Source organism: Oncorhynchus gorbuscha, linkage group LG01 (assembly GCF_021184085.1).
Source record: "Oncorhynchus gorbuscha isolate QuinsamMale2020 ecotype Even-year linkage group LG01, OgorEven_v1.0, whole genome shotgun sequence".
Classification (NCBI taxonomy): domain Eukaryota; kingdom Metazoa; phylum Chordata; class Actinopteri; order Salmoniformes; family Salmonidae; genus Oncorhynchus; species Oncorhynchus gorbuscha.
Genome location: NC_060173.1, coordinates 45992135 through 46007166, shown reverse-complemented (window position 1 = coordinate 46007166; position 15032 = coordinate 45992135). Strand labels below are relative to the sequence as shown.

Genomic DNA, 15032 nt, shown 5'->3' with positions numbered 1-15032 from the left:
GCTCCCTCTCCTATTTCTCGTGTTTTCTTTATTATATACACTACCATTCAAAAGTTTGGGGTCACTCAGAAATGTCCTTGTTTTTGAAAGAGAAGCAAAAAAAAATTGTCCATTAAAATAACATCAAATTGATCAGAAATACAATGTAGACATTGTTAATGATGTAAATGACTATTTAGGTTGGAAACTGAAGATTTTTAATGGAATATCTACATAGGCGTACACTTTGTGTTAGCTAATTCAAGTTTATCATTTTAAAAGGCTAATTGATCATTAGAAAACCCTTTTGCAATTATGTTAGCACAGCTGAAAACTGTTGTCCTGATTGAAGAAGCAATAAATCTGTCCTTCTTTAGACTAGTTGAGTATTTTTATTGATTTATTTCACCTTTATTTAACCAGGTAGGCCAGTCGAGAACAAGTTCTCATTTACAATTGCGACCTGGTCAAGATAAAGCAAAGCAGTTCGACACAAACAACGACACAGTTACACATGGAGTAAAACAAACATACAGTCAATAATACAGTATAAACAAGTCTATATATGATGTCAGCAAATGAGGTGAGATAAGGGAGGTAAAGGCAAAAAAAGGCCATGGTGGCAAAGTAAATACAAAATAGCAAGTAAAACACTGGAATGGTAGATTTGCAGTGGAAGAATGTGCAAAGTAGAAATAAAAATAATCGGGAGCAAAATAAATAAATAAATAAATTAATTAAATACAGTAGGGAAAGAGGTAGTAGTTGTTTGGGCTAAATTATAGGTGGGCTATGTATATAGTATGTGTAGCGTCAGCATTTGTGGGTTTGATTACAGGCTCAAAATGGCCAGAAACAAAGACCTTTCTCCTGAAACTCATCAGTCTATTCTTGTTCTGAGAAATGAAGGATATTATATGCGAGAAATTGCCAAGAAACTGAAGATCTCGTGCAACGCTGTATACTATACCCTTCACAGAACAGCACAAACGGTCTCTAACCAGAATAGAAAGCGGAGTGGGAGGCCCCAGTGTACAACTAAGCAAGAGTACAAGTACATTAGAGTGTCTAGTTTGAGAAACAGACGCCTCACAAGTCCTCAACTGGCAGCTTCATTAAATAGTACCCGCAAAACACCAGTGTCAACGTCAACAGTGAAGAGGCGACTCCCGGATGCTGACCTTCAAGGCAGAGTCCCTCTGTCAATTGTCCTGTATTCTTTTGCCCATCTTAATCTTTTAATTTTATTGGCCAGTCTGAGATATTGTTTTTTCTTTGCAACTCTGCGGAGAAGGCCAGCATCCCGGAGTCGCCTCTTCACTGTTGACGTTGACACTGGTGTTTTGCGGGTACTATTTAACTAAGCTGCCAGTTGAGGACTTGTGAGGCATCTGTTTCTCAAACTAGACACTCTAATGTACTTGTACTCTTGCTTAGTTGAACACTGGGGCCTCCCACTCCTCTTTCTATTCTGTACGCCTATGTAGATATTCCATTAAAAATCTTCAGTTTCCAACCTAAATAGTCATTTACAACATTAACAATGTCTACATTGTATTTCTGATGGCACTTTGAGGCTGAGGCTGGTGTTTTGCGGGAGTCGCCTGAACGAGACCCTTTTCTACCGATTGCTCAATTTGGCAGGATGTACAGATCCAGGAAGAGTCTTGGCGGTTCCAAACTTCTTCCATTTAAGAATGATTGAGGCCACTGTTTTCTTGGGGACATTAAATGCTGCAGAAATTTTTTGGTACCCTTCCCCAGATCTGTGCCTCGACACAATGCTATTTCGGAGCTCTACGGACAATTCCTTTGACCGAATGGCTTTGTTTTTGCTCTAACATGTACTGTCAACTGCGAATATCCAAACAATTGAATTTACTACAGGTGAATTACAATCAAGTTGTAGAAATATCTCAAGGATGATCGACGGAAAGAGGATGCACCTGAGCTATATTTCAAATCTCAAAGCAAAGGTTCTGAATAATTATGTAAATAAGGTATTTCTGCTTATTTTTTTAAATTTGCACAAAATACAAAAAACCTGTTTTCACTTTGTCATTATGGGGTATTGTTTGTAGATTGCTGAGGAATAATTTTTATTTAATCCATTTGAGAATGTGGCTGGAACGTAACTGTCACATTCTGACCTTAGTTATTTTGTTATGTCTTTGTTTTAGTATGGTCAGGGTGTGAGTTGGGTGGGTTGTCTATGTTAGTTTTTCTATGATTTGCTATTTCTGTGTTTGGCCTGGTATGGTTCTCAATCATAGGCAGCTGTCAATCGTTGTCCCTGATTGAGAACCATATTTAGGGAGCCTGTTTTCTATTGTGTTTCGTGGATGATTTGTTTTTTTTCTGTTTTCTGTTGTGTGTCTGCACCAGCCATTTTCGGTCGTTTCTCTTTGTTATTTTGTTATTTCCATGTTAATTTTAATAAATATGGACACAAACCACGCTGCACCTTGGTCCTCACCTTCTTCCACCATCGACGGCCGTTACAGTACCAAAATGTGTAAAAAGTAGAGGGGTCTGAATACTTTCCGAAGGCACTGTACAGTATATATTTTAAAACTTTTAGTTATACTATTTTGATATTGATTACTGCACTATTGGGCAGAGCTTGCAAGTGAAGTATTTCACTGCACTTGTGCATGTGTCAATAACACTTGAACTTGAACCCTAAACTTAACCACACTTCTAAACTTATGCCTAAACCTAACCTTACATTTTTTATGAATTTTTACGATATATAGCCAATTTTGACTTTGCAGCTGGCCCATCAAGTGGAAATCTAGTAATTATATGTGCGTGACTAGAGTCAATCAGTAAGGACATTTAAATGGGTGCAGCAGTTGAGGAGTGTCCCTGAGTTTGTGCCTTTCTTTTGTCCGCGATGCCAGGTCTCTAATATGACCCCATCCCAATGACAGACCAGTGGCATATAATAACATGTTTGTCTATCTGTCACGGTCTACCTACTAAAACCACTCATTATAGCAGCTGGGCCGGTTGAGTGATCCAGGAGTGGGAGGCTCTTAGCGCACACACACACACACACACACACACACACACACACACACACACACACACACACACACACACACACACACACACACACACACACACACACACACACACACACACACACACACACACACACACACACACACACACACACACACACACACAAGGAGCTGTGGCTGCATGGCTACTGTTGACATGGTGTTTCAACTGTAAACAGAGGTGTGTGTGTCTGTCACCCAATTGATAGGGACATCGCATCTCCACCAGGTGACTTCTTTCTATTACCCGGACTGTCTGCCGACACACAGACACACACACGTGCGCACACCCCTTTCTGAACATCAATGAGTTTTTACAGATCTTTACTGCGTCGTTGCTTTGCGTCTTCATATCTGAGTTATCCAGTTATCTTTTCAGGAAGGCACTATCTTAGGCTTCACTTAACACTGCTTGTTAACCTGATTTATAAATGCAATAGAGACCAATGGTAATGGCGTCTTTTTGTAGGAACTAGCTCGTGTTATATACATGAGTTACGTTCATTGGACAAAGCCTATGGGGAAATGAATGGAGCTTTTGTAAGGTTTTTGGATAAGTGCAGAAAATAAGGTCTGAGGTAAACACAGGCTTAGGAGATCTGATACGTTTTGTTCTATGAGATCATCTTCATCAGCTAACGTCACATTTTGTGAATTTTGAAGCATTTATGTCATCAGAAAAAGCACATAAACTATAACTCATAAAGTTCATGTAAACTGACTGCTATTATCTCATAGAACAAAAGGTATATGATCTCCTAAGCCTGTGTTAACCTCAGACCTTATTTTCGGTGTTTATCCCAAAACCCTAGTCTTTCCCCATTCATTTTCCCCATAGGAATGGCTGAACGAACCAGAGGTAAGTCATTTCCGTTTTTTTAAGACAACAAGCTGGCAAACTCTATGGTCATTGAGATACCTGGTAATGGATCCTGACGAGGTTGAAGGGAAGAGGAAAGTACATCAAAGTATGTGAAGGAGCCATGGCATCTCATACAACAGACAGACTGAAATTTGTAGACTCTCATTCCAGTCATAACTGATAGTGAGGAACCATGCAGTATTTTGTCTGAAATTCACATTTCAGACTTTACTGGTATTTTTTTGGTGTGTTGAGGATTAGGCGCCTCTTATCCATCTCTGAGTGCGTGTGCTTGACAGCCATGACACTTTTATAGTAGACCAGGACATTGGGTATCACTCATTGTTATTGGGATATGAAACCATGGATGAAGGATAATAAATCACATACAATAAGACCCCCTAACCCTTACCCCCCACAGCGATGATTCTGTCAGGAATCATATAATCATCAAAGTAGGAAGGAAGCAAAATAACAAAAGGTTAGAACAAGCCTCGGATTAGACTACAATGTTTATCATGACCTACATAGCTGTGTTAAGAAGATAGACCACATGTAATCTGGGCTAGACTGGGCTAGGGTTAAAATCCTGAACAGGGTTAGGGTTAGGGCTCAAGCTAGAGTTCTGAACAGGGTTAAGGTTAGGGTTAGGCCTTTCTTGTTACTGTGTTTTTCCTCATTTTCCGGGGCCTTAAATCCAACCCTAACCCTAACCCTAGCTTCATGTCCACATCCTGGTCCAACCCTAACCCTAACCCTAGCTTCATGTCCACATCCTGGTCCAACACTAACCCTAACCCTAGCTTCATGTCCACATCCTGGTACCAACCCCAACCCTAACCCTAGCTTCATGTCCACATCCTGGTCCAACCCTAACCCTAACCCTAGCTTCATGTCCACATCCTGGTCCAACCCTAACCCTAACCCTAACCTTAACCCTAGCATCATGTCCACATCCTGGTCCAACCCTAACCCCAGACTCATGTCCACATCCTGGTCCAACCCTAACCTTAACCCCAGACTCATGTCCACATCCTGGTCCAACCCTAACCCCAGACTCATGTCCACATCCTGGTCCAACCCTAACCTTAACCCTAGCATCATGTCCACATCCTGGTCCAACCCTAACCCTAACCCTACTTTCATGTCTACATTCTGGTCCAACCCTAACCCCAGACTCATGTCCACATCCTGGTCCAACCCTAACCTTAACCCTAGCATCATGTCCACATCCTGGTCCAACCCTAACCCTAACCCTACTTTCATGTCCACATCCTGGTCCAACCCTAACCTTAACCCTAGCATCATGTCTACATCCTGGTCCAACCCTAACCCTAACCCTAGCCTCATGTCCACATCCTGGTCCAACCCTAACCCTAGCCTCATGTCCACATCCTGGTCCAACCCTAACCCCAGACTCATGTCCACATCCCGGTTCAACCCTAACCTTAACCCTAACCCTAGCTTCATGTCCACATCCTGGTCTAACCCTAACCTTAACCCTAGCTTCATGTCCACATCCTGGTCCAACCCTAACCTTAACCCCAGACTCATGTCCACATCCTGGTCCAACCCTAACCCCAGACTCATGTCCACATCCTGGTCCAACCCTAACCTTAACCCTAGCATCATGTCCACATCCTGGTCCAACCCTAACCCTAACCCCAGACTCATGTCCACATCCTGGTCCAACCCTAACCCCAGACTCATGTCCACATCCTGGTCCAACCCTAACCTTAACCCTAGCATCATGTCCACATCCTGGTCCAACCCTAACCCTAACCCTACTTTCATGTCTACATTCTGGTCCAACCCTAACCTTAACCCTAGCTTCATGTCCACATCCTGGTCCAACCCTAACCTTAACCCTAGCATCATGTCTACATCCTGGTCCAACCCTAACCCTAACCCTAGCCTCATGTCCACATCCTGGTCCAACCCTAACCCTAGCCTCATGTCCACATCCTGGTCCAACCCTAACCCCAGACTCATGTCCACATCCCGGTTCAACCCTAACCTTAACCCTAACCCTAGCTTCATGTCCACATCCTGGTCCAACCCTAACCTTAACCCTAGCTTCATGTCCACATCCTGGTCCAACCCTAACCTTAACCCTAGCCTCATGTCCACAACCTGGTCCAACCCTAACCCCAGACTCATGTCCACATCCCGGTTCAACCCTAACCCTAGCTTCATGTCCACATCCTGATCCAACCCTAACCCTAGCCTCATGTCCACATCCTGGTACAACCCTAACCCTAGCTTCATGTCCACATCCTGGTTCAACCCTAACCCCAGCCTCACTAACAACCCTAACCCTAATTCTACACTCTTAAAAATAAAGGTGCGAGTTGGAACCAAATAAGGTTCTGGAGAGCGATGCAATAGGGGAAACATTTTAGGATTTCTGAAGAACCATAAATAGGATGGTTCTTTGAAGAACCTTACTAAGATCCAAAACCAGAAATGTTTCGGTCCCCTAGGACCGGAATTGAATAGTCCTGCTGTAGGGTTGCCTTGTTTGTATATTTCCCAGGGTGCCTTGAGTGAATTTAAGAGTTACTCGTACCAGCCATGACTGTGTTTGCTAGAGACAGAGACATGGTTGTTGCATTCATTCATGCTCTGTCAAGTGGCCTTCACCAAGTGAGATCCTAAGTGAATAATATGTTGTCTTTAAAATGTAATTATTTAAGACAATACATATTTCATAAGGACTTCTTTTAAGGACCTAGTTTTACCATAATGCAGTGACCTGAAACTCATAGTTTGCAGGCCACATCAGGTCACATTTGGCTGGTTTGCAAAGTGATGTGTAATTCCTATTAAAATCCAGCCAGAGTGGGGATATTCAACATTTTGAATTTCTATTCACCCACAACCTACATTCAGAATGACTGCCAGGTAAGGGAAGAGTAACATATGAGACTATCTTAATCATTTCAGTATCACTAATAATTTCAGTATCACTAATGGTTGCAATAAGTCCAAGTAACAGATTGGATTAGTTTAGAAACATTTGTTATTTATATTTGAGTAGCATAAGATGAATTAATAAATGTATGTACAAAAATGTAGATATTGAAACAAACAATAAAAAAAATCTCCCCGAAATAGAGCATGCTGGGAAAGATGATAATGATGGGTGTGGTTTTGGTTCAACTCTAATTTTGAACACCAACACTAACCGCTTTGTTTAAATGGAACTATTTACAGTGCTAATGTAACTCTTAAATCAACACTAGAAATGTTACATTGAAAAATCAACACTAGTTAACACTGGCCAATTTGCTGCGTGGTATGAAAAGAACTTCCATACATTTCAAGTGCCTTTTAGAATTCTGATGAACCGTGGATGCCACGTCAAGAACCCCACACTTAACTCAAAGGCTCTTTATTGGGCAAGAGTTCTCCAAGGAGCCTTAAGGAAGAACAGTTTAAGAACCTTCATTTTTTTCAGTGTAGCTTCGTGTCCACATCCCAGTCAACCCTCACCCTAGCCTAATAGGTGTTAGCTCAGGGAGCTATGCCTGCTGGCAACTTCAACCCAGGGTAGGCAACATAGAAGGGTGTGTGACTGACTGACCGCTGCTGGGATTGTGTCACTGTGGAGGGGCAGGGATGGCTGGTGACAACGCTGTCTGCCTCACTATGTCAAAGGACATGTGATACACAGACAGGTGATGCCTCAGCTGTCCCCAACCCACCCACCCCACCCTCCTAAACAGCACATGGTACAAACCACCAGACAGCCTCCCCGCCCCACTCATACTATGTGGCACAATCTTTTTTTATATATAGGGCGGGGCACCAAAGCCCTTAGGATAACACAGCAGCCTGAAAAACACAAACATTTTCAATTGAATGTTTAACTGAAACTACATGGGCCAAATTTGATTAGGAGGGGGACAACAAAGCTAGGCTGGGACCCCACCCTGCCAAGCCTAACCAATAGTAGGGGAAACACTGTTCTGAGACCCATAGAGGCCCAACCCTCTCTGCAACCCTGTCTGTCCCAAAGTGTCTCTTTACAGGGGGAGAGCAGTGGGGGGGAACGTGGGCTTAGTGGGGACCAACTGGGGACAGGGGACCAGGACCCAATGGCTGTGTTGACAGAGGAACACCCTTCCGTTCCTGGCTTACCTCCTGCCCATTCCCTGGGACCAGCTGTATTATCTGCAGAGCAGCCTCACCCAGCAGCTAAATACTGCAGAACGCCAAATGCCCCGCTCTTTGTTCGTTTGAGTTTGTTTGACGACAACAACAACAACAGCAAAGCAGTCAGTTCAGTCCAGAGCTCAGGCTTGTCACAGCTCTGTCCAATTCATACTCATGTGTGACCCTAGTCAGCCTACTAAACACCAATTATCACACAGCAAAAATAAACGAGAGAAATGAAAACTTGCCTCAAATTATAGTAGTTCTTGTCACAGTTAATTAGCACATCTAGCATATCACCTCCTGCTCACAGACTGGACTAAAAGACTGGACTGCCTGGTCTGATTGCATGGTTCATTTTGAGTCCAAATAAAGGCCATGTCTGCTTCTGAAATGGCACCCTCGTACCAATATAGTGCACTACTTTTGACCAGAGTCTATAGGCCCTGGTCAAAAAGGTAGTGCACTATATAGCGAATAAGTTACCATTTAGGACGCAGTCCATTTCTGGGCTGGGTCGAGGTAGAATATAATATACTGCAGGTCTAAATTTAGCCTCGTCTTTTTTTTTTCCAGAGGGGCAATAGCATAATTACTATGGATAATTACTCTGTGTTGAAGCTGCTTCGGGGAAAAACTGTTCTAGCTTTACCATCTTGAGTGGAACAAACACAGTAGGTTAATCTAAACAAGGTTTCTGGAAGGAGCACTTCAGAGAAACTCTCTGACACGTGTAAATCATGTGATTCATACTGCCATCTGTTGGAGGGAGGGAAAGGTTGGGTTGCTGCTGTTGTGAGGTGTTACAGTATATTCATGTTAATGACATGCAGTAATAGCATGGATACTAAGAAATAGAGACGCTCTATTGCAACAAATCCATGAGAAAGTAATAGGCTGAGAATTGCTTTATATCCTAGACCTGTAATGTAGAACTATTATTCGGTGATATTATGACGTGGGCTGTTATTCAGGAGTAAAACACAGGTTTGAATGGCAACATCTCCAGGAATGTCTTCTTAATAAACACGGACCGATGCCCACATCTTTTTTTCCTTGTTGTTGGACCATAGACATCTGTTTGGTTCAGATTTGGTCCGGTCTGGTCTGGCCATGATTTGGCCCAAACATACTGTAGACATTGATGTTTGGTTCAGATTTGATCTGGTCTGGACTGGCCTTGATTTCAACGTCCACAGACTGGCCTTGATTTGGCCCAATCACAGACATTTATGTTTCACAAGTTTGGACAGTACTGCAGAGCACAGCAGTGTACAGTACATTACAGTACAGTAAAGACAAGTGGAGTATAGTACAGTACAGTAAAGTACAGCACAATACAGTAGAGCAAAGTGCAGAACAGTAAAGTGTCCACATTTTGACTTGTTTTGGGGCAGAGCTCATTAGAGTAATACCCAGCATGCTTTGTAAGTGTTTGTTTATACATTTACATTTTCAGTCATTCAGCAGACACTCTTATCCAGAGTGACTTACAGTCAGTGTATTCAGCTAAGGTAGATAAATAACAACATATCACAGTCATAGCAAGACAAAAACATCTATGTAACCATTACTGAGGCTCCTCTTTCCTATATTAAACAGACAGAACAATTATTATCGTGATAAAATGGTTATTTCATTGAGAATGTGTGTGCAGTTGAAATTTTGCCATAAAATCAATGACCAAAAAATAGGTATTTTCAATATCTGTAAATGTCTTTTCAACTTTCATTCAGAACTGAAAATGAACCTGATTTCAACTTTTCAACATCCAGATTAAAAAAGAAAGAAAGAATTCAGACGTTGAAGTTGTGTTCATTTCAGGTTATTACTGGGCTGGCATCTAAGAGGAGTTAGCCCTATTAAAAAAAAACAAGATTTCTGTCATTGAACTGCCGTAGCTCTCCATCACCCTTGAAAATTGGGAGAGAGTAGGAAGAAATGGAGCGACAATTGGCAAAAGAAAACAATTCCACAAGTCACGATCGGTGCCCATCGTCATATGTGTGACATTTATTTTCCCTCTGGTGACCCTGGACTGGAGCCCCTGCATATCAGCCCAGCCAGCCCCATCCAACCACAGCTGGGGCTCTCTCTCTCCCTCACTGTCTGGGCCTTGGGTCTGAAGCCGAGGGCATGTCAGTGGAGCTTCCTTTTCCCCTGCACAAGAATAACAACACAGGGTCAGTTCAGGTGAGCCTGGCTCGGCCAAGGGGTTACTTGGGGCCCTCTGCCCAGGCCTCTGCTGCCCTGCCTGGCTGCATTCTCATTGTGTGAAATCCCCCCTCCTATGGCCCCTGACCCAGCCTTACTACCTCCGCCCATCTCCTGGAGCAGAAGCAGAGAGATCTCACACAATGGACAATGTACAGTAGGAGCACACACTGGGCTCGCTGTGTGTATGTGTGTGTGTATATGTTTATGTGTGTGACTAACAAGCTGCACTGTGGTCATCAGAGGGGGGGGGGTTAGAAGGAGGGGAGGGTGGATAGAGGGAAGGAGGAACAGAGGGACGGAGGGGGGTTGGCTTTTGTCTCTAGCCATGTTTGTACATTTTAAATGGAGGAGAGATGCAGCCGCCCTCCCAGACTCCCAGGGTTAGGCCTTGAGAAGAGTAATGGAGCGAGGAGGGAGGCTGAGCGCAGATGAAGCTTCAGATGACCTATGGGATCTAGTGTACCATATAAGACAGGGAGAGAGAGAAGACAGAGAGAGAGAGAGAATACAGGGAGAGAGAGCAGAGAGAGAGAGAGAGAAGACAGGGAGAGAGAGAGAAGACAGGGAGAGAGATAGAAGACAGGGAGAGAGAAAGAAGACAGAGAGAGAAAGAAGACAGAGAGAGAAGACAGGGAGAGAGAGAAGACAGGGAGAGAGAGCAGACATACAGAGAGAGAAGACAGGGAGAGGGAGAGAAGAGAGAGAGAGAGAGAGAGAGAGAAGACAGAGAGAAAGGAGACAGGGAGAGAGAGCAGACAGACAGAGAGAGAAGACAGGGAGAGAGAGAAGACAGAGAGAGAGAGAGAAGACAGGGAGAGAGAGAAGACAGAGAGAGAGAAGATAGGGACAGAGAGAGAAGACACAGAGAGAGAGAAGACAGGGAGAGAGAGAAGACAGGGAGAGAGAGAGCAGAGAGAGAGAACAGACAGAGAGAGAAGACAGGGAGAGAGAGAGCAGAAAGAGAGAGAGAGCAGAAAGAGAGAGAGAGAAGACAGGGAGAGAGAGAGAAGACAGGGAGAGAGAGAGAAGACAGAGAGAGAGAGCAGACAGAGAGAGAGAAGACAGGGAGAGGGAGAAGACAGAGAGAGAGAAGACAGAGACAGATACAGAGAGAGAGAAAAGGAGAGAGAGACAAAGCGAGAAAGATGTTTTATGATGTCCGTTCCTCTCTGGGAGCGTGGAACAGAAAGGTCCTGAGGAAGGAGAAGGAAGAGGGAGGAATGGAGGGAGGAGAGAGGAGGGAGAGGGGAGAACAGACAGATTCACTTCAAAGTAGACTTAGCCCAGTGTCATTTGGAGCGTTGTTTTTCCTGCTTTCTGTATGTTAATTCTTGTCAACTCGTCTCTTTCATATTTGCAAGAGAGATTGTTTGTCATGAGATTTGTTATGACAAAGGAATGCGATACTCATATCTCACCATATGTATTTGGACAGTGAGGCTTATATTTTACATTTGGCTCAATACTCCAGCGGTTGGGATTTGAGTATCTAGTCCCCAAATGTGAAGAAGTCATAAGTATTTGGACACATTCACTTAGTGTATCAAAGGAGTCAAAAGTTTAGTATTTTGTCCCATATTTTGTCCCATACAATGACTACATCAAGCTTGTGACTCTACAAACTCGTTGGATGGGTTTGCAGTTTGCTTTGGTTGCGTTTTGATAATGTTTTGCCCACTGAATGGTGAATGATCGAGTAATTGTCTTTCTAAGTGAGTAGATAAGATGTTTCTGAACATTTCAAAATTAATCTTGACAATTCCTTGATCAAGAAAAATCTTGAATAAATCATGAATATTGATGAGTGACGTGCCATTCATAGGCTACAACAAAAACATGCTAACATCTCACCATTACCAATAACAGGGGAGGTTAGCATTTTTGGCGGGATATTCATATATGTTGGGGTATGTTCATATATGTTATCATGGTAGCATCCACATTAATGTAGAAGTGTCCCGAAACATCTTCTATTGTTATTTACAATAAAAGTGTCTTCAAAATCACACAATAGAGTATTCACCATTCAGTTCCTGTTGGGCATAACATAACCTGAAACACGACCAAAACAAAACTGCAAATGCATCCAACAAGTTTGTAGAGTCACAGGTTGATGTTGTCCTGGCTTGCGCGCTAGGAATACGGGACCAAATACAAAATGTTTGACTACTTAATACACTAGAAGTAATGTTGGGGAGCTACTTGTAGTTAACTAGTAATTAAGCTACATTTTACAGTATCTTGGTGGTAGTTTAACTCAATTGTTATCTTGGTAGTGTTTTCAGAAGTTAATTACTGTTTTGCCATGTAGTGGTGTAGATAACTACTGGAACTACACATTACTATTTTTGCAAAATGAAAAGAAAAATATGGTTGAAGTAGGCAATAATTTATTTTCCTTTTCGGCATCAGACCTGCATAATTCTCACTTGAAACCTAGTTTTTGTATATAAACTCTAACTGTAACTCCTAAACCTAAACCTAACCATAAACCTAACCCCTAGCCTAGCTAGCTAACGTTAGCCACCTAGCCAACGTTAGCCACAGACATTGGAATTCGTAACATATCATACGTTTTTCATTTCACAGGCATTGTTACGTCTACTCCTGTGTCCGGGTTGCAGCATTGGAGTACAGAGCCAAATACATATTTCTAGCTTCACTGTCCAAATAAATACAGAGGGTAGTGTATGTGTGTGTGTGTTATTGTCATTACCTCAGGACAAACATGACACTGAGGGTGTGGTGTGTTTTACTACAAAGTTGGTACAATCTGGGTAAAGTGTGTGTGTGTACTGTATGTGTGTGTAGACTCAGGGCTTGTGTGTTGATTTGAACCGTGCATCTAGGTGTTTTGTGTGTTGATTTCATTGCATTGAATCCAGTGCAGGAGAGAAATATTCCCAAACAAATGTGTGTGTGCACAGATCAAATTCACCAACAACTAACCAATGATCGGACCGACCAACCAGTAACTACGGCCAACTGGAAGCACACGGAGCACAGCTCAGATACACAGAGCCCGTCCGGCCCCTGCCAAGACGAATGGATTCAGTTTAACATTGGCAGATACAATATGTTCTTTGTATTTGTAAAAAGGAGAAAAGGGAGGAGAAGTGGAGGGAGGGCGGTGTGGGTTTTGAGCAGAGGGATTTGGTGGTGGCATGGAGGGAGAAGGAGGATTTTTTTTTTTTTTAAAGAACAGGAAATCAAGCGAGAGCACCTGACGCACATGATAAGTATCAAGGCCTTTGCCACGTGCCAAATCCTTTCCAGGGGGGGCAGGGACAGGCGCTCGCCACCGCCTAATCTCCTTCACTGAGTGGGCGTGCTCTCAAAGCTGCTTTGTTTCAGAGCTACTTTCACAAGGAGGTACAATCCACGTCCGTATGGGGCGAAGCGGCCTCTTTCTCTCTCCACCCCACACCTCAGCCCCTCCATCCACATCTCTCACTCCACTCTCCTTAGCACTGTTTTTCGGGAGTGCCATTTTCCTAGTCCCCTGAGCCGGGCCATCAGGGCCCACATACAGTACAGCAGACGGACAGAATGACAGCTGGAGGGACGGAGGGGGGGGGGGGGGTTATTTGATTTACTGATCACCCTGTTTGGACATGACTGAGGAGCTGTGAGGGGGAATGTGTGGGAACAGTGACGGCTTTCATGTAGAGAGAGAAAAAACCCACCTCGACATCATTTCAGATGGAGATGGCTTGGAAATGACGGTGGTGGGGCCATTAGCGTTTTTCATGTTGAGCGATGTGGGAGTCGGCAAAATGTTACTGAACACCAAATACACGCGGTGGATAAACAGGCTAGTTGCAGGGTGAAGAGGTGAATTATGAGACTTGTTCTGACTGATGAGTTACCTGTCAGACTGCTGAGGCAGCAGTGAATTAGCTTTCGTGTTGTTGCTGCTGCTGTTCTCACAGCAGCGTGGATGCGTGGAAGTCTACCGCTGAATGAGAGCCTGTCAGTTAGTGAATAAATATATCTATACAGGTATCTCTTGGTATTATCATCACTGTGGTGTGGAAAATGTAACATTCATGTCTTATATCTCCGGCGCGGCCCACGCTTGGATTGCGTCCTACCTGACAGGTCGCTCCTACCAGGCTCCTACCAGGTGGCGTGGCGAGAATCTGTCTCCTCACCACGCGCTCTCACCACTGGTGTCCCCCAGGGCTCTGTTCTTGGCCCTCTCCTATTCTCGCTATACACCAAGTCACTTGGCTCTGTCATAACCTCACATGGTCTCTCTTATCATTGCTATGCAGACGACACACAATTAATCTTCTCCTTTCCCCCTTCTGATGACCAGGTGGCGAATCGCATCTCTGCATGTCTGGCAGACATATCAGTGTGGATGACGGATCACCACCTCAAGCTGAACCTCGGCAAGACGGAGCTGCTCTTCCTCCCGGGGAAGGACTGCCCGTTCCATGATCTCGCCATCACGGTTGACAACTCCATTGTGTCCTCCTCCCAGAGCGCCAAGAACCTTGGCGTGATCCTGGACAACACCCTGTCGTTCTCAACCAACATCAAGGCGGTGGCCCGTTCCTGTAGGTTCATGCTCTACAACATCCGCAGAGTACGACCCTGCCTCACACAGGAAGCGGCGCAGGTCCTAATCCAGGCACTTGTCATCTCCCGTCTGGATTACTGCAACTCGCTGTTGGCTGGGCTCCCTGCCTGTGCCATTAAACCCCTTCAACTCATCCAGAACGCCGCAGCCCGTCTGGTGTTCA

At 43.9% G+C, this 15032-nt stretch overlaps 1 protein-coding gene across 2 annotated transcripts in view; it reads right to left on the bottom strand.

Annotated features, from left to right (window-relative positions):
• Positions 1-15032, bottom strand: part of LOC124038456 (potassium voltage-gated channel subfamily KQT member 1-like) — a 298643-nt gene that overhangs the window by 2462 nt on the left and 281149 nt on the right. The gene's annotated exons all lie outside the window — the stretch shown is intronic.